Source organism: Cryptotermes secundus, unplaced genomic scaffold, assembly GCF_002891405.2.
Source record: "Cryptotermes secundus unplaced genomic scaffold, Csec_1.0 scaffold1186, whole genome shotgun sequence".
NCBI lineage: Eukaryota > Metazoa > Arthropoda > Insecta > Blattodea > Kalotermitidae > Cryptotermes > Cryptotermes secundus.
The window spans coordinates 242,877-264,666 of NW_019723920.1; the positions used below are offsets into that span (position 1 = coordinate 242,877).

The 21,790-nt window shown below is 42.2% G+C and overlaps 1 long non-coding RNA gene across 1 annotated transcript in view; it reads right to left on the reverse strand.

Moving 5' to 3' along the window:
- Window positions 1-21,790, reverse strand: part of LOC111862176 — a 270,613-nt gene that overhangs the window by 141,824 nt on the left and 106,999 nt on the right. The window contains exon 2 of the long non-coding RNA XR_002842389.2: window positions 17,080-17,279. This is a non-coding gene — a long non-coding RNA (uncharacterized LOC111862176). The remainder of the gene's footprint in view (window positions 1-17,079; window positions 17,280-21,790) is intronic.

A 21,790-nucleotide genomic window follows, 5' to 3' on the forward strand; every position in this document is an offset into this window, starting at 1 on the left:
TCGGGAAGGCATATTTACAGTGCCGTTGAATAGCAACGGAAGTTACTTGATTGTTGTTTGCGTGTTCGTTGCCGCGAGAATGTGTTTAACGAGTCTTTGCCTAGCAATGAACATCTATTCTGACTTCAATATTCCGGCTTTCGGTCGTCATGTCATAATATAATGCTCAGCGTAATATTAACTGGACAGGATGTAGAAAGAAGCGGTAGTTGTATTGTGTTCTTGCATGTAACTGAGGGACTCGGGATGGCTACGAAAAATATTTGCCGATATTCGGTGCGAGATATGAACCCGTGACCTGAGGAATATAAATCAGGAAGTTAACCATTCGACCATGATGTCCGGTTATGTTTAGGTTGAATTTCCCTGCATATAAAATCATCAAATAATAATTTCAAGGCATAACTGTAGACTTCTAAGGGCTTTGAGATGCACAACCTCACAGAGGCAGCCTAGTGAGCTCTCCAGCGTCCGCTGTTTTGGGTTTCGCCTAGAGCATCCTGTTACGTGTTCATTAATGAGCGATTGACTTGGACCAACACGTCAAAGGATATGAAGCTGACGTGCCTCCTGAATAATGAGACGCAGTAATGAAACTGCGAGACTCTCCCCATTTCATCCTCAACCCATACTGATTTCCATCTAAATAGCTACCAGAATGCGCTTATCCAATGTACTTTGTGCTGCAAGATTCATATCAGGTCTCCCCACCGTATGCTTATACACGTACTTCATCCGGAGCAAAATTACGTAGTGGTTGGTACAGAAAGTATACTCACATGCAACAGCCACTGTCAGTAGAACCGGAAATGCTCGCAGATTCGCCATTTATAGAGGACAAACGGAAATTTTCAGAATGTTGAATCCTGGAATCTTCAGAGACGAGGTTAAGGTGTAAAGAAAGCTAGATAGAAATGAAGAACGAAGGAAGAGAAGAGAAAGAAAAGAAAAAGCAGAGAAAAAGGAAAGAAACAAACGAAGGGAAGACGAGAAAGAAGGAAAGAATAAATTAAAGAAAATTTAATGAAAGAAGGAATGGAATAACGAAGGCAAGAGCTTAACAAAGAAAAAAAGGAAAGAGAGAAAGGAATTACAAAAGAAAGAATAAAATAGGCACAGAGGAAAGAAGGAGAGAGGGAAAAGAAATAAGTCTTAAGGAAAAAAGAAATAAACAGAGATTGAAGTAAGGACTAAAGACGAAAAGAAAGGAGTTTTAGGAAGGGATGCATTTCCTGACGCGGAACGAAAGGTCTAAACTGATATCATGTTGCAGATTGAGCGATTACGTATAGTGGCGTCATTTCTCAGTGTTTTATAGAAGGGGGCGTTTTATTCTTTCGGTAACCTTTCGTGATCTTCACGAGTTAAAGCACAAACCCAAAAAGGAATAAGAAGAAAGAAGCGCTCTATACAAACTTTATGGAAGAGCTAAAGGTTCTGACAGACGAACAGATAAGTGCACATCCTCTTCCTGTCACAGAATTTGTAATACCAGGCTCAAAGTATTTCTACAGAGTTTGACTTTAGTCTTTGTAAGTTATCTTATTTTGGAAGTCGTGGCCGGTACATATATCGTGTTCCACCAGGATCCTCCATGACCCTAAGGTAGGCCGTACACCGGCATGCGTCAAGACATGTAACAGTCAAGACACGATATCTGCGACATGACGCAAAGGAAGGGGCACAGTTGAAACGAATGAGATTACGAAAACCGCCGTACACCGGTCTGAGTCATGATGTTGACGTCAGCTTCATGCTGACGAATCACGAATGAATGAATCAATGATTGGTGAAGTGAACTAATTTCTATGGCACAAATTCTACAACTGAGTAGTCACTCAGTTAGTCAAGAAATCCTCCGCCCTTTATGGAACACGAAGTTTCGTTGCCGTGTTCTTCAGATCCCGCGATCGGACCCCGTCCTGAACCAGACGAATCCAGTCACCATCCTGTTTTATCTATTTAAGATCCGTTTTAATATTTTGTGCAAAACTACGCCTTGGTCTTTACAGCCGTCTCTTCCCACATGAAATTTTGTAAGCAAATTCTATGTTTTACCGTGCGTGCCACATGTCCATCCCATCTCACAATTCTTCATTTGCTCATGCTAATATTATCTGACGAAGAGTACAACAAATTATACATTCACACACTACGCAACTTTCTTCATCCCCCGTTACTGCCCCCCCTACCCCCCAGGTCCAAACATTTTCCTAGTTAAGTGAAAGAGTGATTAAGTTCCCAGTCTCTTCGGACAAATGTTGATATTATTATTATTATTATTAGTCCTCATTAATGCGTTTATCCTCCAGAGCTTGCCTGTAATTTGTCTTTGACTGTGCTCTCTGCTCTTTGACTGTCTACGCTGTGCTCTGTCTGTAATTGGCCTTGCGGCTGTTGACTCGGCACATAAATAATAAAGAATTTAATTGAACTGAATTATTATTATTTTCACTGCAACCTTTTGTGGGTCTTGTCCTGCTCTGAAGACTGTCTCCAGCCATCCCGTTCTTGTACCTTTGTTTTCCAGTTAACCACACCCAAGTTCCTCAAATCGTTCTCTACACCATCCATCCATCTCATCCTTGGTCTACCTTTCTTCCATTTCCCTTCCGGTTTTACAAGAATTATTCATTTTATATATATTTTTTTCATTTTCTCTCCTTATAACATGTCCTGCCCATCTCAGTCTATTTATTTTAGTTCTTTTAATTATATATGTTGAAATATTACACTTCTAAATGAACCACGCCCGAATCTCTCTCGATTCTTACCTGCTCTCGATTTATGATCATCTTTTCGTCTAATATGAAGCTTGAGACCTTTACTGTGCACATGTCTTTACTACGTACTTCCTATGACATGTGTGAGTTACTTCACTCCAAACACTGTCGACATGTATGAGATCTGAGGCTTTCACAGCGATGGAAATTTATACTGTGGTCTCCTGGATAACTATACCGCATTTTTCCTTGGCACTACAGCCCCAATGGGCCTAGGCCTACCTCCATGAACTCCGTTCAATTCGATTTTTTTAGATCTTACACATACGGTAGGACTCCTTGGGCGAGTGATCAGCTCGTCGCAAGGCCTCTCTCTACCTGTACACAAACACAGAAAAACGCACACAAACATCCATGCCCTAAGTGGGATTCGAGCCCACGATCCCGGTTTCCGAGGGAGCGAAGACAGTGCATGCCCTAGACCGCTCGGCTACCGTGACCGGCAACTATACCGCATAGTGTAGTAAAAATTCCAATTTGTACTCTGAAAATGGAAGCAGCATATTACTCCTACACGTTGGTAAAAATCTACAAGACTATATGATGTCATAATGCTGGAGAATACAAATTGAACTGACCGTCCTGAGAAAATGATCCAACTGACATCAAAGTTAGTGAAAACACAACATGTCCTGTCGTGTCCTTCACAGTTCACGACAAATATTTCGGTACTTTAAACATCTCAACTAAGTTTGTCAGGCTACTACTGGGCTTCGCTAGCTTACACCCCTAAGAAATTCTTAAATGAAACTGAAGAAGTACACGCATATCAAGAAGCTGGAAATACCATTTGGAAAGAATGGAAACAGATAATTTTCCATAACCGACATTCCGTTACCGAACAAGGGGACGAAAGATTTTTTGGATATCCAAAATCACTATGAAGAGTCCATGACAATTTTTGGATTCCTAAAAGCACCCCTCAACTATTTAAATATATCAGTTTCTTAATGTACTAATATACACGTAGATTAGGTGAATTAAAAAAAAAATCCAATGACCTCATCGGGAATCGAATCCGCATAGTTCTTCAACCAACTACGCTACCGCATGCCCCCATTCATATATAAATAAAATATTAATTTTCTGCTAAATAAAACTAAAGAATGGAAAACATTAAATAACGTAAAAATGAACTGACATTTCACGAACCATAAGTTGTGAACCACTGGCGTAATGAACCTGCACGAACAATGTCCTGGTCCCCACTGATACATAAGCACAAAGGATCAGGAGCCGCCGTGGACGATGATTAGCCAAGTGGCGCCACGCCCAGGAGTGTAGGTCACAGCTTATGCAAAGTAGGCGAATTATTGAACAAGGACCAATGATTCATCCTTTTGCATTTTTAATGGAGATCACAGATCAAGAAACTCCCGGACGCCTCACATGGCTAGTTTCCCTAGGTGAGGTCTCCATCGGGCCTTCTGGATGTCTTGTCTTCAGAGACCTGAGGGCTCAAATTCAGAATAGAATGTAGGACAAAATCATGACATAAAGATAGGTAACAGATGTTTTGAAAACGTGGCACAGTTCAAATATTTGGGAAAAAAAACAGTCAAAATCTGAGGGGGAAATTTCTTGGAGATCGAATTCGGGTATTGCTTGCTACCATTCAGTCCAGAACCTTTTGTTTTCTCGTCTGCTGTCTAGAAACGTAAAAATTTTACTATACAAAACTATAATTTTGCCTTTGGTTCTGTATGGGTGTGAAAATTGGTCTGTGATATTAAGGGAGGAATACAGAGTGAGGGTGCTTGAGAACAGGGTGAGAACAGGAGGGTGGAGAAAACTGCATAATGAGAAACTTCATAGCTTGTACTCTTCTCCAAATATAATTAGAATGATCAAGTCAAGGAAGATGAGATGGGCAGGGCATGTAGTACGAATGTGAGAGAGGATAAATGCATATAGAATATTTGAGGGGAAGCAAGAAGGAAAAAGACCACTAGGAAGACCAAGATAATGTTAAAATGGATCATAGAGAAATAGGATTGGGTTGCATGGACCGGATTGATCTGGCTAAGGATAAGGAGCAGGGGAGGGCTCTTGTGAACACGGTAAGAAAACTTCGGGTTCCATAAAATATTAGGAAATACTTAAGTAGCTGCACAACTGGTGGCTTCTCAAGGAGAGCTCCATACATCGTTGTGAACTCCATCTGCTCTACGGACCAGGGTACGTCACACTTTGTGCAGGCAACCTCACGGAAGGAGAGTCCTGCGTTAAGTAGGTCTGAATTTCTCATCGACGTACGAGCACTGGAATTGTGTTTAAAATATAATCTAGTAAACCTACAGTGACGACGTAATGGTCTTACGTGGCTAAGTGAAGACGACGCACCCTCGTTCCTATGACAGCTGGAGCATAGGAGCGCTGAGGTCTTGCTGAGCCGTTCTGTAATCTCATCGGCCTGTGCTACTCAATAATTGTTAAATCCGTTTAATGTTGATAATTATACTCGACATCTCCTGTGCTTTCCAGAATAACTAATCTTAACATTTTATTTGTAACTACTATAGTTTATTTATAAGTAACTTTTTAGTTATAGATTTTTATATTGGGGTGAGAGTGAGTCCACTTTTTACGTCGACCACTAACTGGCCTATTGTACCCGCCCCGGATGACAGATTATGAACGTGTAGCATTCGTTATGAGAATTGGCAGGGGAAGCCAAAGTACTAGGAGGAAACCTGCCCCAGTGTCAACTTGTCCACCACAAATCTCGTACGACCTTACCTGGGCTCGAACCCGCGCCGCTGCGGTGGGAAGACAGCGACTAACCACCTGAACTACAGCACGGCCTATAGACTTCATAGAGCAGTGTTCTTCACGAGAAATTAATAATCGTTTCAGCTAGTGGAAAAAATTCCCCATATCTTGTGTAAGCCGACAGTTTATTGCCTTGTTCAAAAAAGCCGCGACACTGGACTCTATCTAGAACCACATGAATCCGATCCACAACCTACCATGATATTTCTTGAATATTAATTTTAACATTATTCTCCTATATACGGTAAAGTTTTCTAAGCATTCGCTTGGCGAGACTGAAAAACAAGAAAAAAAGCTTCAGACAGAATAGTGAGTGACTCTTTTATTAAGAGACTCGGAAACCTCATCGAATACAATACCCAGGCGTTACAGCTAGAAGGGATCCGTTCGCTGAGAGGAAAAGGACTGACTGCTAATTCTGACAACGACGAAGGTGACAAATATACCTCCAAGGAAGTTGGTTTAAGCGGTAATGCTTCTGACTTCGCTATTCAAACCTTGGCCGGAACACTAGCTATTCTGATTTTTCTCACTGTTTTTCTAAGTTTCTCCAGGAAATACCTGGACCGTACCTTAAATTAGGCCACGGCCACTTCTTCTACATTCTTTGCAGTTCATAACTCACTATCATTCAGTCATTCAACGCCAAAAAGTCAGGATGTATTGACAACATTGTTAAATAAAATAAAATAAAATAAATACATAAATAAATAAATAAATAAATATGGTGGTGATGATAGAGCCTAATATAGTGAAGGTGAGAATAAACAGTGACTATGATGATGACTACCCACGCAGCACTCCTATACGTCATGCTTAAATTCATAATGTGGCGTATTCGCTCAAAGCAAAAACTGTGGAACCAGAGAAACAGCCGTTGCTAAGTAATACTTGCACGCAACAATACGTGAACTGTCGCGATACGAGATGTGAGCGATTGGACAGGCACGTTTCCACGGAGACGAATTCACGCAACAATAGAAGATCTGTGTTTTCTGTGCAGTCCGTGCCGAGAGGTTATATCAAGGGCAGAAGATCGTTTAAGTCAGCACCCCTTCCAGCGTCATATAAATATATAATATATAAAAAAAATCCGATTATATGCTCTACCTATATCAGAAGGACAAGCGGGCACTGCCTGGGACCTTCAAAATCGGAGATATAGTTTCTTACCCCCTTAATGTAGTGCTTCTCACTACCACCCCCACGTCTTCTTCTTCTTCTTCTTGAATTGAGGGGGTCTTTGAGATAGCAGTCAAAGGTGATGGAAAAAATGAATTAGGCTTTGGAAATGTGGCTTTATGTGCGCTCCACTAACAGTGAGACTGTTGTAAATCCGTTACCAGGAAATGACTAGTGGACAGTGCAACGGGCTAAGAACACTAGTGCGTGTGTAACGGTGAACTGTAAAGTGTGCAGATCAGCGACAACGATATAATAAGAGGTTGAAAAATCCAATCCAAAGCTCTGTCTAATAAGTCACCCTTACATGTGGCAATACGTTAACCTACTTCATCTTAGACTGCGTAGAAACCTTGACTGACTTAAGGTTCGGCCACACAGAGCGCTACGTACGCTATGTTCGCTATACGAACAGAAAAATATCTCCCTTTATTGCCAATGTGACTGGCCACACAGACTTCCGTACGCTATGTTCCCTGTGTTAGCTGCGTCGCAGAGTGTACACAGCGTACGTAGCGAACATAGCATAGCGCTCTGTGTGGGCGAACCCTTAAGCCCTTTATAACTTCGTTCAACTTACACAAGGCTATCCCCTACGGGCAGCCTGTTCCAAAAAGACGGTTATAAAATGTATTACGTCACAGTTACTGAATGCTCTCTTTACTTCTGAATGCAATTTCATTACAATCGACCAAGGGGTTTTAACGTATTTGTGGAAAGAAATATTTTCATGTATAGTTCATAAAACTTTCTCTCAATTTAGAGAAAGAATGTGACTTATCTCTCATATCTACAAATTTCATTCTTTGGTAGGTTCCCGCTCCATCAAGACATTTCTCTATGGCTTATAAACATCCGCCCCTAGAGATGATTAAACTGCTTTCCCTCTCTAATACTGACCTCACCCTCCTCTACAGCATCCACAAGAATTCTCATGAATTCAGCCTTCAATAATCTTCGTTACCCATTCAGACATAAAAACTAAATGACTTCATATATAAAAAAATAAAAAATATCTCACAGAACCTAATGAAATTTGAGCTCTACAAGGCGATGAATAACATATTACGAGCCCCTGGGTTGTGACGCCTTGTAATTGGTAGATATGCAACGTACCGACGTTTCGGGGGAATCTGCTGCTTTCATGTTCAGGGTGCTGTCAGGTTCCTCAGAAATGCTGGTGCCATCTATAGACTATACGGCGTCATATTCCAGAACCCAACAATCTTAGTACATGGACCTATTAATGGACAGAATACTCAAGAATCATGCGACCGCAGCTTCAATGAAAACGGTAAAAGTAAAGTCGTCCCTGTGCTTAATTAATTAAGCGTAGCTACTGGTAGGCCCTCCCTTGCTGGACAGGTCAAAGGGTAGGCATCAGACGAAGAGAGACACCAAAAACCAAAAACTGATGCCGGAAGCAGCGTCATCAGCAGCGACTTGAAGCACAGAGCAAATGATGCTCGAGATGGTTCAAGTTCGTATAGCAACAGGCGTGACCAGAGTGGTTTGAACGGCTGCTGTACTGCGATGTGGAAAGCAAATGGAAAAACTGCCACACTATCACTTTTACTGGATAGTCTCTTTCCAAAAACAGAGACACCATGTATGCGAGATCCAGAAGACGAGGAAGAAGACGTAAGAAGATGCTGGATGACCTTGGGGACAGAAGAAGATATTCTCATTTGAAGGTGAAAGCTCTAGATCGCATTAATTGGAGGAATTGTTTTGGAAGACTGTGGACCTGTCGTCTGACAGATTACTGATGAATGAATGAAAACGTATGGAGGAGAGGAGGTATAGAACCACTATTCTTGACCTCGGCACTAGATGCAGGTGGTCAGCTTCACGTCCCCGTTGCCTTAACCCCGGGGAAAGAGCGCCTGATGCCCCTTAGAGAGAAGGCTGTGTGGGCTCCAAAGCCGATTTGAACACTGTGGAGAATAGAATATTTCTTCCTCCTGCCGGAAATGGAACTCCGGAAGTACAGATCATCGCTATGTCCACTGAGGTACCCCGGCTCCTCGCACCTTCAATAAGAATACGAATACTAGCACACCGGATGCACAAATCAGCTGACATGGGCGGTACCGGATGTGGCTCTCGCTCAAGATGCTCACGGTTTGATACACTGGCTTACCGGAAGAACAGATATTTGGGATTTTTATACTTCCTTTCGAAATAAAACCATGAAGTAGAAACGCACTAAATACTTTCCTATTATTTCATATCACGTGGAACATAAACATCGTAACTGATACAGATTCGATAAAAATCGATGGATTAATAACACATTCCAAATCGAACAGGTTTGGTGTTAGTGTAACACTCCAGAATTTTCGTCCTCACTGAGGGTCTTTCGTGGGTTTCCTCGGGGTCCTGCAAGAAAATTCTGAGCTAGTAGCACCATTAAGCCACGACCATTTCCTTCCAAAATTTCCGATTTAACATTCGCTTATCATAGGTACTTCCGCTTGACGCTATACACAATGAGATGCTGGCAATGTCATCAAGTAAACCACAAATTGCGCATTCCACGGCTCCTTCTTACGGGTAAGTGTGCAAAATCTAAACCAGAGGGAAGAGAACATAAGCGTCCACAAAAAGAATTAATAAGACTCTCGGATATTTCCTTATATTATTAACAATACGACCCTTCCAAATTTTATTTTGCTATGCGTCGTGCAGATAAAGTTCAGTGAGTTCTTTTACGAGTTTGCACTAAAACTGACGTATTTTGCTCTCTCTCGTCAAGTCGGGTCGACTTATAACACGAAGTTAAGCTTCCTGGTTGTGGCGTCTAGAAAATTCGCTGTACCAAAAAGAGAACACAGAAATGGTACGCCCTCTTGTTTGACCTCTTTCCTGAATTGATATAAATAAGCCTTTTATAGTTGCAAAATTGCATTCTCTAGAAATAAGAAGCAAACATTCAAATACCTGTACACAAAACTTTGAGAAATCGCATGCCACTTGATAAACAGCTTACACGTCACTTCTCTAATAACAACCAAAAGCTTTGAGCATGGCAAAGAATGGGAACTGTAAATTAACAAGAAACGAAGGGCTGTAATACTGGACTGAAAATTCAATTTTTTGTATCGTCAATTCCTATTTATTTTCATAAAACGAATTGCGTTATAAATACTGTCACGTGTGGGGTGGTAGGCGTGACGAAAATGACGGGTTCTAGTTCGTATGATTGGATTTATTAAGCACCTTGGTTACAGTCTCTCCTAATTAAAGTCAATACAGCGCTATCGCTGATTTACACAACTTACAGTTTACCATTCCACACGCACTAGGAATCTCGGTTTCCACTAGCCGTCTCCTAGCAACGGATTTCTCAACACAGAAAGTACGACTTCAAATCACTATAAAGTCATCTGGTCTTCTACGAAATTCCCTCAACCTTTCCTAGGCAGGCACTTATTGCGGCCAGCAGTTTTGCTTCTTACGCATCCATTTTAGCTATGAACTTGGCTTCGAACCTTTTCATGATGACTATTATGCTTTCCGACACTGGCTCAATCATTTGTTTCCACTTTCCACGAGTTTATGGCTGTGTAATTTTTTTCCCCTTGGCACTACAGCCCCAGTGGGCCTAGGCCTACCTCCATGAAGCTCTCCGTTTCACTTCGGTTAACTAGATCTTAGACATACGGTAGGACTCCTTGGGCGGGTGATCAGCTCGTCGCAAGGCCTCTACCTGTACACAAACACAGAAAAACGCACACAAACATCCATGCCTTGAGTGGTATTCGAACCCACGATCCCGGCTTCCAAGCGAGCGAAGACAGTGCATGCCTTAGACCGCTCTGCTACCGTGACCGGCAATGTATAAGAATAACATATAAGAATTCAGTTCGTACCTCACAGGGAACAGATCCGAACCCACGATCCCGGCTTCCGAGCGAGCGAAGACAGTGCATGCCTTAGACCGCTCGGCTACCGTGACCGGCGGCTGCGTGATTACAAACACCAAATTGTCACGTGTTTACGGTAGTAAGCACTGCTGAAGAATCCACTATGATTCGAACCTCCCACTTCTGACATTATGTAAAGGAAATATTTAAAAGATAATTCATGGAAATTAAGAGTACAGTATTTTTTCACTGGCTCTACAACCTCCTTGGGTCCTGTCTTCTGACTTTTCAGTTTACAGACGGTAGGACTCCTTAAACGAGTGATCAGCTCGTCGCAAGGCCTCTACCTAAACACAAGGCAATACAAACACAGAATAAACATATACATATACCAAACATCCATACCTTTTGTGGGATTTGAACCCACGATCCCAGCTTCCGAGCAAGCGAAGACAGTACATGCCTTAGACTGCTCGGCTATCGTGACCGGCACAGTACAGTGTATTTACCTCCAAAGTTAGTAAACGGAAAACTGGATATAGTTTACATAAAAGCCCGCTTAGATTTGATCAAAATGCAGGATAAAATTTTATTAGATAAGTTCTGTGTGTCTATAATTACCAGTTATAGAAGTAAAACCGAATTACAAATAACTGGGGAAATAAAAGCACTTTATTAGAAAGCATACCCACTTACAGAAATATGATCAAGTAAAACCGAAAGACACAGCCTCATATGAACCATTGAAAGCAATATTAAGCCATGCCTAAGCAACAGGGGGATGATAGAATACAAAACTCCACACATTTTGTCCACAATGAAAACAGCATTATTCTGTTTTCCCTTCATACAGCGCAAGCGCATTAAAATGAAGCAGCGGGAGCCAGGCGTTACCCACAGAGAAACTTCTTTCATACTGGCATAGAAATATTTAAATGGCACACAGTATTCTCCCTTAAATAATATTACGTAATTCATCCCCCACAAACAAACGCTTTCTGCTTACATAAAACTAATATTATCTAGTAAGGGAAAGTTGTTATAAGAGGGGTGGTCTACCCACCATAACGCGCATGCAAGCTTTATAGTCAAGCAAAGGCATAGGAGGTGGAGGTCGGCGCCATGAATTGCTTCAAGGGGGTCGCAGGAGGAAGCCTCGGATGACAATGGAGCATCGCATGGAGCTTACAAGTTCCCAGAGACGAGTAATCTTGTTGTTATACAATAAAGTGCAATTATTTCCTCCGTATATATACTTCTTCTGACACAACTAAAGCGTTCCCTGAAGTGCACTGGTGACACGAGTGGGTTCCCTGGGGATCAGAATGGGTCTGATTCATTTCCAGAATGATGTGGATTTAGAGTGCTTCACGGTCCTGTACCGGTAAAGGGAAATAGTTTCAGTGTTCCTTTATGGAAGTGACGGCACCTTAAAGCAATAGTCGTGACGACTAGTTATTTAAAATGCCGAACCATTTTGAATTTAAGACACGCCTCAATTTTTCAACGGGTGACAAAATGTGAAAATGTGCTCACGTCCTCGCAGGCTGGCGTCTATCCCACAATATTCGGCGTTGCTAGGCAACGACTTACACTAATAGGAGTTCCTCCGCCAAGCGGCTGTCTCGACCTCGACTTCCACTTGACCCTCGACTGACTTAGCTATGTTTAGGGTCTCTCTCTCTCTCTCTCTCTATATATATATATATATATATCAAATTCCTTCGGTGTTGTATGCATAGCTGTTGCTACGCTGACGTGGCGTTTACTGTGCCGTAACCTAGTAATGGACGTCTCTTATTAAATTATTCCGGCTTTCAGCGGACATGCCACAATGTCTTCAACGTGTGTCTTCCAGTCGCGGTTATTATCAATGTTCAAAAACTCTTTATTCTGCGCATGTAGTCTCTTCAATTCATTTTCCATTATACTCTCGGTTACACTCATAGTGTGGGGAACCATTCGTTAGAACTACAAGTAAAGAAAAAGCTATCCCTGTAACAGGCCGTGAAGGCCCATAGGGTTGTGAGACGTTGAGGGTCCCACATTTTATCTAGACAATCGGCTCAAAGATGGCGGTAAGGTTGTCAGCCTTATGCGCCGGCCGCGCTTTGCTCCCAAGGATAATTATTTAATTAATTCCTGGTACTCATTTCTGTTGTACGTTTGTTATATTAAGATTTGGGACCAAACTATTAGAAGTCAGCAGCAAACAAATTATTACGTCAACCAAACTGATATAGACACGTAAGAACAAATTTATCTAATCAGTGATCGTGTAAAAGACATTAGGATATATTTTTAATGCACCCGATACAGAGAACACAGGAGCGTGTGACAGCCTCCTTAATTTTCGCTGTTGTATTTTTTTTATTGCTAGTCAGGTGGGACTAAGTCCCTTGTACTGCGGTCAATTCTGGCCTATTGTACCAACCACAGATGATAGGTGAGGGTGATTGTGTAGCAATTGGTGGAATGAAGATTGGCAGGGGAAATCGAAGTACTCGTAGAAAACCTGTCCCAGGGCCACTTTGTCCACCACAAATCCCACTTGACCGGACCCGGGATCTAACCCGCGCGGCCGCGGTGGGAAGCCAGCGACTAACCACTTGAGCTATGGCGCTTCGCTGTTGTAAAGACACTAAGAGTCGTGCTTACCATAAGGCGCCTTTTTATGCAGTGCACTAAGTTGCTCACTTCTCTCGTCCTTCTTAGGGCCAAATGTTTGCCTAACGATTTTTTCTCATATATCTCTCATTCATGCTATTATGCGTGTAGACGGAGCGCCGCGTTACACACCCATGCAGCTGACATTATAGCTGCTGAAATGCTGATCTCCTCTGTTGGCACACAAGCCAAGTCGAAACGCTGCATGCCATTTTTACAAGATACAATATGTTGCATACCGAATTTAATTACAAAGAGGTTATATCTCTTTATGACAACACCCATGGGCGGACCACGTTCATAAATAATGCAACACATATCACAAGCTTATTGTTGCCAATACTTTTGCAAAAATATGAGCCAAAATATATAATCAAGTTTATTTTCCTCTATGGCTCTACAGTTGTTTGGAACTTGGCCATTTTTTTTAAGTTTCTTGATCCTATACACGGTCGGTAGGACTCCTCGGACGGAGGATCACCCCATCGCAAGGTCTCTACATACACACAGAACAACACAAACACAGAATAAACGCACACAAACATCTATGTCTCGAGTGAGATTCGAACCCACGATCCCAGTGTTCAAGCGAGCGAAGAAGGTTCATGCTTAGACCGCGCGGCCACTGTGATAGGCTATAAGAAAGTCATTAGACTAGAATTCAATTTATCAACGTCTAATCCACGCCTGCGTGTTAGGATTTCGTTTCGTGTGTCAGTGATTTTGCTAGTGGATTTCCAAAACTAATCTCTAAAAAAATTTGCGACATCTAAGTAATGTTATCACCGCCGATAGTTCAGTCACTAAACTAAGGAAAGGTGGGTCCTTATCAGTAAAGTTTGAAGAACACTGTAGAGAAAATAATTTATAGTAACAAGAATCTTCCTTAATCCATCGCCATGGGGTTCAGTTCCCAACAGTGACAGCGATATTTTTCTTCGCCACTTGCTCCAACTGCATGCTAGCATTTCCCCCTATAGTAAAGCTGCCGGAAAGTGAACTCCACCTAGCGCCAAGGTGAATAATGGCTGGGATTCTAGCAAATCATTCGAATAAAATATACTGATGCATTTCAAACTGAGGGGATACTTATTTACTCATGGAGCTGAGCCCTTCTGGAGGAGCCGCCAATTCTGCAGCTACTCAAGAAATTTCCCAGCATTTTATGGAACCCGAAGGTTCATTACCGTGTTCACAAGAACACTCCAGATCATTCCAATCCATACCATCCCATCCTGTCTCCCTAAGATCCATTTTAATATTGTCCACCCACGCCTTGGTATTCCCAGTGGTCTCTTTCCTTCTGGCTTTTCCACCAATATCCTATATGCATTCTTCTTCTCCCCCATTCTTGCTACATGCCCTGCCCCCTTCATCCTCCTTGAATTGATAATTCCAGTTATTCTTGGAGAAGAGTACAAGTTATGAAGCTCCTCATTATGCAGTTTTCTCCAACCTCCTGTCACTTCATCTCTCTTCGGTCCAAATATTCTCCTCAACACCCTGTTCTCAAACACCCTCAGTCTATGTCCATCCCTTAATGTCAGAGATCAAGTTTCACACCCATACAGAACCGCAGGCAAAATTATAGTTTTGTATATTCTAATTTTTATGTTATTGGACAACAGACGAGAAGACAAAAGGTTCTGGACTGAATGGTAGCAAGCATTACCCGAGTTCAATCGCCTCTTAATTTCCTTCTCAATCAGGTTTCGATCTGTTATCTTCGTTCCCAAATATCTGAACTGTGTCACATTTTCAAAACATCTATTTTCTATTTTTATGTCATGATTTTGCCCTTCTAGACAAAGTTCCCCAGTTGCGTGGATATAGTTATGAAAAATACTGCGGCTGCAAGACCAAGTCTCTATGAACATTTTGGGTTTGGGGGATTCGAGGGCGCTGTTATCTTTCGTGAAAACCCAAGTAGCCTATCCCCTTATTAATAAAAAAAACTAACGTTCTAAGCCGTTGAAAATAAGCTAAATATAGAACATAGAAATGTGTCACAAAAGTTTAAATTACTGGTTCTATGGAAAGTAGAATTCTGGTTTCTCATCTCACTGCAGCCCTGCCCCAAGCAAATGTGGATCTCCTGGTACACCAGTCATACATTTTTCCGTGAGTGAAAGAATTAATGGATGAAAGTCGAAAATAACTCAAATTTGAGATCCGCTATAGGCAAAATTTAGATCAGCGAGAGATTACTATAAGTAAAGAACGTAAAGATATCCCTGTGCTTAACTAATTTAGCACTACGCCGTGAAGGCGTATGGGGGCATTGATGTATAGATCCATATTTTCTTGACCTCGGCATTAGTTGGAGGTGAATGGTCAGCTTCACGTCCCGGCCGCTTTACCCCAGGGGAAAGGGTTCCCGGTACCCATTGGATAGGAGGCTGGACGACGTGGAGAAGAGAAAATTATCCTACCAAGACTCGAACTCCGACCCCTCGATCGTCCAGCCTGTAACCAGTCGCTATACCGACTGCGCTAACCCTGCACTTGAGGGATTACTATACGTAAGAATAATTAATTAAGATTGATTGTTAAAGGAATCAATGCAGAGCGATGTTTATATAGGTGCAGACATTTGTCAGGGGGCTGTCTTATTGGTAGAGTAATTAATTATTTTGTCTGTCAAAGAATGAAGCTTACGCTGTATTTCATCAGTTTACTGTCCGGCGTGTGCAGTGTTACAAAAAATTCGCAATGCCACTGTAGAATAAACACGCATGTCGACAGCGACCGTCATTAATCACAGGGTACGAGCACCACGTAACTACACTCAGTTTGAACTCCATTAATAATATAAAATCATATGAATGCATAACTGTTAATCCATACTACGTATTAACACAACCACAGTTTTCATATCAGGTATTCTGCATGTGTTACATACTAGAGAACAAGAGGGAGTACAGTGGTAAAATATATCAACTACAGGGGCCAAAAATTATAATTATCTTAAATTTTTCGAAAGACAACATTTCCGCCGTCATTTTTTTACTGTCCTGCCATTCGATAATGTGGCTCTGGCATTCATGCGACTAGCATCATCTTTTGAGGGGATGTCACGCTACCCGCCATACATTATAATTTGCTTCAGCTTTGAAAATATTCGTACATAACGTCTATTAAATTGTGTATACATTTTATTGGGCCCCGCTGTGTTTACAACTTCAAGATAGCATCTGATTCAAAAGCGTAGTGTTACAGGCTATAAAATTCTCATCCGGTTTCACTGCCAGGGAAATTTTGACTGTGGTCTTCTGGCTTGTGACACCGTGTAGCTCCAATTCCTATCTAAGTATGGCGAAAATGGATTCATCCTAAACGCTGGCATTCAACTATGAGGCATCGTAACTCATGACCACAGTACGAACATAACGGAAATGGGTAAGATTTGAGGTTCTCACGGCCGTGACTATGAAGAAAACAGTCTTCTGGGATGTGACACCACACCTACGCGGCGCCGCATCCCAGAAGACTTCATAACGGAACTTCATAACTTCTTCATAACGGAAATATGTTTAAACGAAACCAACAGTAAATGTCATATAAGTTAACGTTTGATTGACGCATTTCCAACTCATAATGACCGAAACCCTGATGTTTCATCGACAGTACTTTCAAACTTTGTTTTAGAATACGTCGAAGTGGATTAAAGTGAGTGGTACACACCAACTTCTGCTCTCGGCTTATGTAGGACAGGGGGAAATGTCAAATTATGCACTGGAAATTTTTGTTTCACAACAGAGACGATGCCTAGTCTAATTCTACCACAGAGCTGCCATGTTACCTACCTCAGGAATAGAAGACGAGACGGGACGGACTCGATGTCCGTTGGAGGGATCTCTCTTTTCAAATTCTGAACCAGAATCGCCTTGCAGCCCACTCTGCTTGCTACACCAGAACACAGTCAGCTATTTTTCCGAATCCAATGAGCAGATTGAATCTGAGGAATCCCCTTTAGTTCAGGATATTTTGACTCTCCGTCAGCTATCTGAAAACAAAAAGATTACAATATACCTGTACGAGTACATACGGACTAATGATAACATTCACAGCGCTGTATGGGATTGAAACGTGGTCTTTCACAGTTAGCTGATGTTTGAGCACTGAGCGATTAGGATAACATTTGGGCTCATAAGCAGTTTATGGGAAGGTGAAGAAAATTTCTTGAGGAGTTTTATATGTAATATTTTTCACCAAATATTAGTCAGCTGGTCAAATCAAGGAGAATGAAATGGGCGGAGCTATTAACACAAGTGAGAGGTATGAGATACATACACAAAGCTTTCGCCGGAAACCTGAAGAAAAAGAACACTTGAAAGAACTAAGCATAAATGGAAGATAATATAAAAATTGTCTTAAAAATAATGTGGAAGGTGTGGACTAGTTCAGGATAGGAACCAGTGATGATCTCTTGTGAAAGCGGCAATACAATTCAGATTCAAACATATCATGATTAGGTGAGCGACTATCAGCTTTTGAAGAAGAATAATGCTTACTATGGAGAGTAAGTTAAACGCAGAAGGGCACAAGTGTCAAGCTGATCATTCTCTTTCAAATAATGGCGAGGTTAAAAATGCTGAAGTTTTATCTCCATTCCTCTTAAACACCTTCAGGGAACGTTCCTCAGCAGCAAGGCAGGTCGCGGTTTTGGGTTTGTGGAGAAGGATATTTCCAGTAAGAAAGTGAGGAAATAATGGAACACTTTAGCCAGGACAGCTGCATACGCGGCCACGGTTTAAACCGCGTATCTGCGGGTTACACGTGTGCAGCGTTGCAACAGCTTCTCGGCTTCATTTCGGATAATTCCAGGGTAAACGTCACACCGAGACATTTTTCCGATTACTATAATTCTTAAACGGCCATACTCAGTGTAGAGGCGGGTTCGAATACCAGCACCGTAGCCCTGAGAGTCGTAGAATGCGACGAAAAGGGGATCCAGTGCCTGGGGGTATAATTGGGTCACTCTGTTCCTCGGGACCTGGTCCTCCAGGTTGGGTGGTCTCGAATCGGAGACAGTAAAACTATGGTCATTAGTCCCGCGGGACTCGAACTTCAGAATGACTGCGCTGGCAAGGACCAGATACAATTGTAAACGACAGACCCGTCCTCTCGTCAGAGAGGATGTTATATGTAAGGACTACAACTGCGAGTGTTCAGTTGAAAAAAAGAATTACTGGCCGTGAGTCTCAAGGGCTTGGCGCCAAGACGAACTGATTGGCGGTAGACTCTGACTCTGGGAAAGTGTTTGTGAACTGACTGGCCGTAGACTCTGACTCTGGGAAAGTGCTTGTGAACTGATTGGCGGTAGACTCTGAATCTGGGAAAATGTTTGTGAACTGATTGGCGGTAGACTCTGAATCTGGGAAAGTGTTTGTGAACTGATTGGCGGTAGACTCTGAATCTGGGAAAGTGTTTGTGAACTGATTGGCGGTAGACTCTGAATCTGGGAAAGTGTTTGTGAACTGATTGGCGGTAGACTCTGAATCTGGGAAAGTGTTTGTGAACTGATTGGCGGTAGACTCTGAATCTGGGAAAGTGTTTGTGAACTGATTGGCGGTAGACTCTGAATCTGGGAAAGTGTTTGTGAACTGATTGGCGGTAGACTCTGACTCTGGGAAAGTGTTTGTGAACTGATTGGCGGTAGACTCTGACTCTGGGAAAGTGTTTGTGAACTGACTGGCGGTAGACTCTGACTCTGGGAAAGTGTTTGTGAGTAGTGAAATTGGAATGTTGAACTGTCGCGTGTGCGTGTCACTGGTTTCATTCTCTTTCAAAATGTGATTGAAGCACTTCAACATTATCTAATCTAATATAATTGTTGGAGATAATTCTTAAAAACGTGTATGTAGTTCCATCATGCGCTCTTTTTTCGTAGAAGTACGTGAAGACCAAACGTCAGTCATGTTCGTTCTTTCGTTCCAGTGTGGAGTTGTCTCGTTAGCGCTCTTGAGAGATTACCCACCGGAAACAATGTGAGAGTCCCTTTGTCATACTCTAGCATAAAAATGTTATTTAATAAACAATTTTTATCCAGGAGAATGAATTAAAATTTTATAAAATTTATGAAATGGAGAGTTTTATTTTAATGCTGACACACAAGTCTAATTAGCCTACTGTCCATAACTCCTCCAGTGTACCAAACAGGTACTAAACGTTTCTGTCGTTGACTAGAGTGAAGCACAGATGGGGTTGGAGCGTCGGCTCACCATCCTGACCTTTCTTTTAAAAATAATATTGTTAAAGTAGGGGTGTGACGAATGGGGAAGCAGTATGAGATCCCCTTCCCCAGACATAATCTTTGCAACATGCCCCCCTAGAAAACTTTAAAAATTATAGATTATACAAATCTGAACAAATATTAAACTGTTTGACGTAGTATTTCTGTTTATATAAGGCATTAGAAATAAATTAAAATAAAAGTGAACACAGAGAAAATTAATGTAATTACTCATTTTGGTACTAATGCTGCCGGTGAATTCAGTCGAAAACATTCGCTCGCTTTTCGGTAGGGAATAACTAACAGTAAGTGCCGCGATAGCTCAATCGGTACGGTGAAGGGCCGCGGGCTGGACGGCTGTTTTAATTCTGGGCAGGGGAAAGCTTCTTCTCTTCTATACAGCGCCCAGATGGGCCCTGGGGCCCATCCAGCCTCCTATCCAACGGGTAGCGGGAGCTCCTTCCCCGGCGTAAAGCGACCGAGGCGTGAAGCTAATAAGCTCCCCCCATATATTGTCGAGGTCAAGAATTGTGGACACCTCCACTCTCTCTCATGTATTCATTGCGTGGTAATTAATGGGCACAGGGCTAGCTTTATCTGTTTTATCTACTTATAATAATACTCGTAATAATAATAATAATAATAATAATAATAATAATAATAATAATAATCTATTTTATTTGGACCACGTCATAGTACTGTTTATGAGGCAAGCGGTAGAGTAGTTGGTTGAGGCACTATGTTACAAGAAGAAAGGTTTGCGGGTTCGATTCCCGATGAGGCCATTTGATTTTTCAATTGATTTAATCCTTACAGCCGCACTATGGCCCTGGGGTCGACTCAGCCTGTAACAGAAATGAGAACCAGGAATATTCCTGGGAGTAAAGGACTGCCGGTGCATAGGGCTGACAACTTTGCCGCCATCTGTGAGCCGACTGTCTAGAAAATATGCGAGCCTCGACGTCTCACAACCGTATGGGCTTCCTCTGCCTGTTACAGGGATACCTTTATCCTCTTTCCCTATATAGCCTACAGTACTATTAAATAAGTAGACCTACAATATACTAACTAGCCGGTCACGGTAGCCAAGCAGTCTAAAGCATGCACTGTCTTTGCGCGCTCGGGAGCCGGGATCGTGGGTTCGAATTCCACACAAGGCATGGATGTTCAGTGTTTATTTGTGTGTGTGTGTGTGTGTGTGTGCGCGCGTGCTAGTTTTTCTGTGTTTGTGTACAGGTAGAGGCCTTGTGACGAGCTGATCACCCGTACAAGGAGTCCTACAGAATGTCTAAGATCTAGTAAACCGAAGTGAAGCAGAGAGTTTCATGGAGCTAGGCCAAGGCCCAAAATTGGGCTGTAGAGCCAAAGGAAAATAAACAATAATAATATACTAATTAGAATGTTCAATTGTTCCTTATAGAGTATAAAGTACGCCGTTTTAAAAAATTCTTTTCAGAATTCCCTTTGCGTAATTAGAAATCATAACAATAGCACAATCACTCTTACACTCGCCTTTGATATGGAATTTTCCACCGTCTATGCTGCAAAACATACCACAACTTAGTGATGCCATTGTTAATAGACTGTTCAATAAACTCAGTTGCTTTGGAGGAAAACTAAACGTATTGCCCACATTATTAGTATGAGATGGCACTGCTGTTAGAGGGTTTACATGCATCGGAGATAAAGGAAGCCGTGACGGCCACCGCTCATGTAAAACCTCCACAGAAACGCTTGAGTTTCCAATTTTTTTTTTATTGCTAGTGGAGTGTGACTAAGTCCCTAGTACTGCGGCCACTTCTGGCCTATTGTACCAGCCCCAGATGATAGGTGAGGGTGACTGTGGAGCAATTTGTGGCATGAAGATTGGCAGGGGAAACCGGAGCACTCAGAGATAACCTGCCCCAGCGCCACTTTGTCCACCACAAATCCCACATGACCAGACCCGGGCTCGAAATAGGTCCGCCGCGGTGGGAAGCCAGCGACTAACCGCTTGAGCTATGGCGCCTTCTTTAAACCACTTCAAAATTAAAGCAAACAAATTGTCACGTTATGGACGATTTGTACTTCGGGAATACAAATCGCTAGGCTCAAAGCAGGTGCGCTGATTGGTAGGGTTGGGAAATGGTGTCTATTGACGTTTCGCCTGTCATGATGCGGTTCCAGACTGTGCTGAAGACAAACGCAATTACAGATGCTGCAGGTTAAGGCAAGCGAGAAGCCCACACCTCGATTACGTCAGCCTCTGAATCGTCAACAACAAATGATTACGGCAGGTGAGT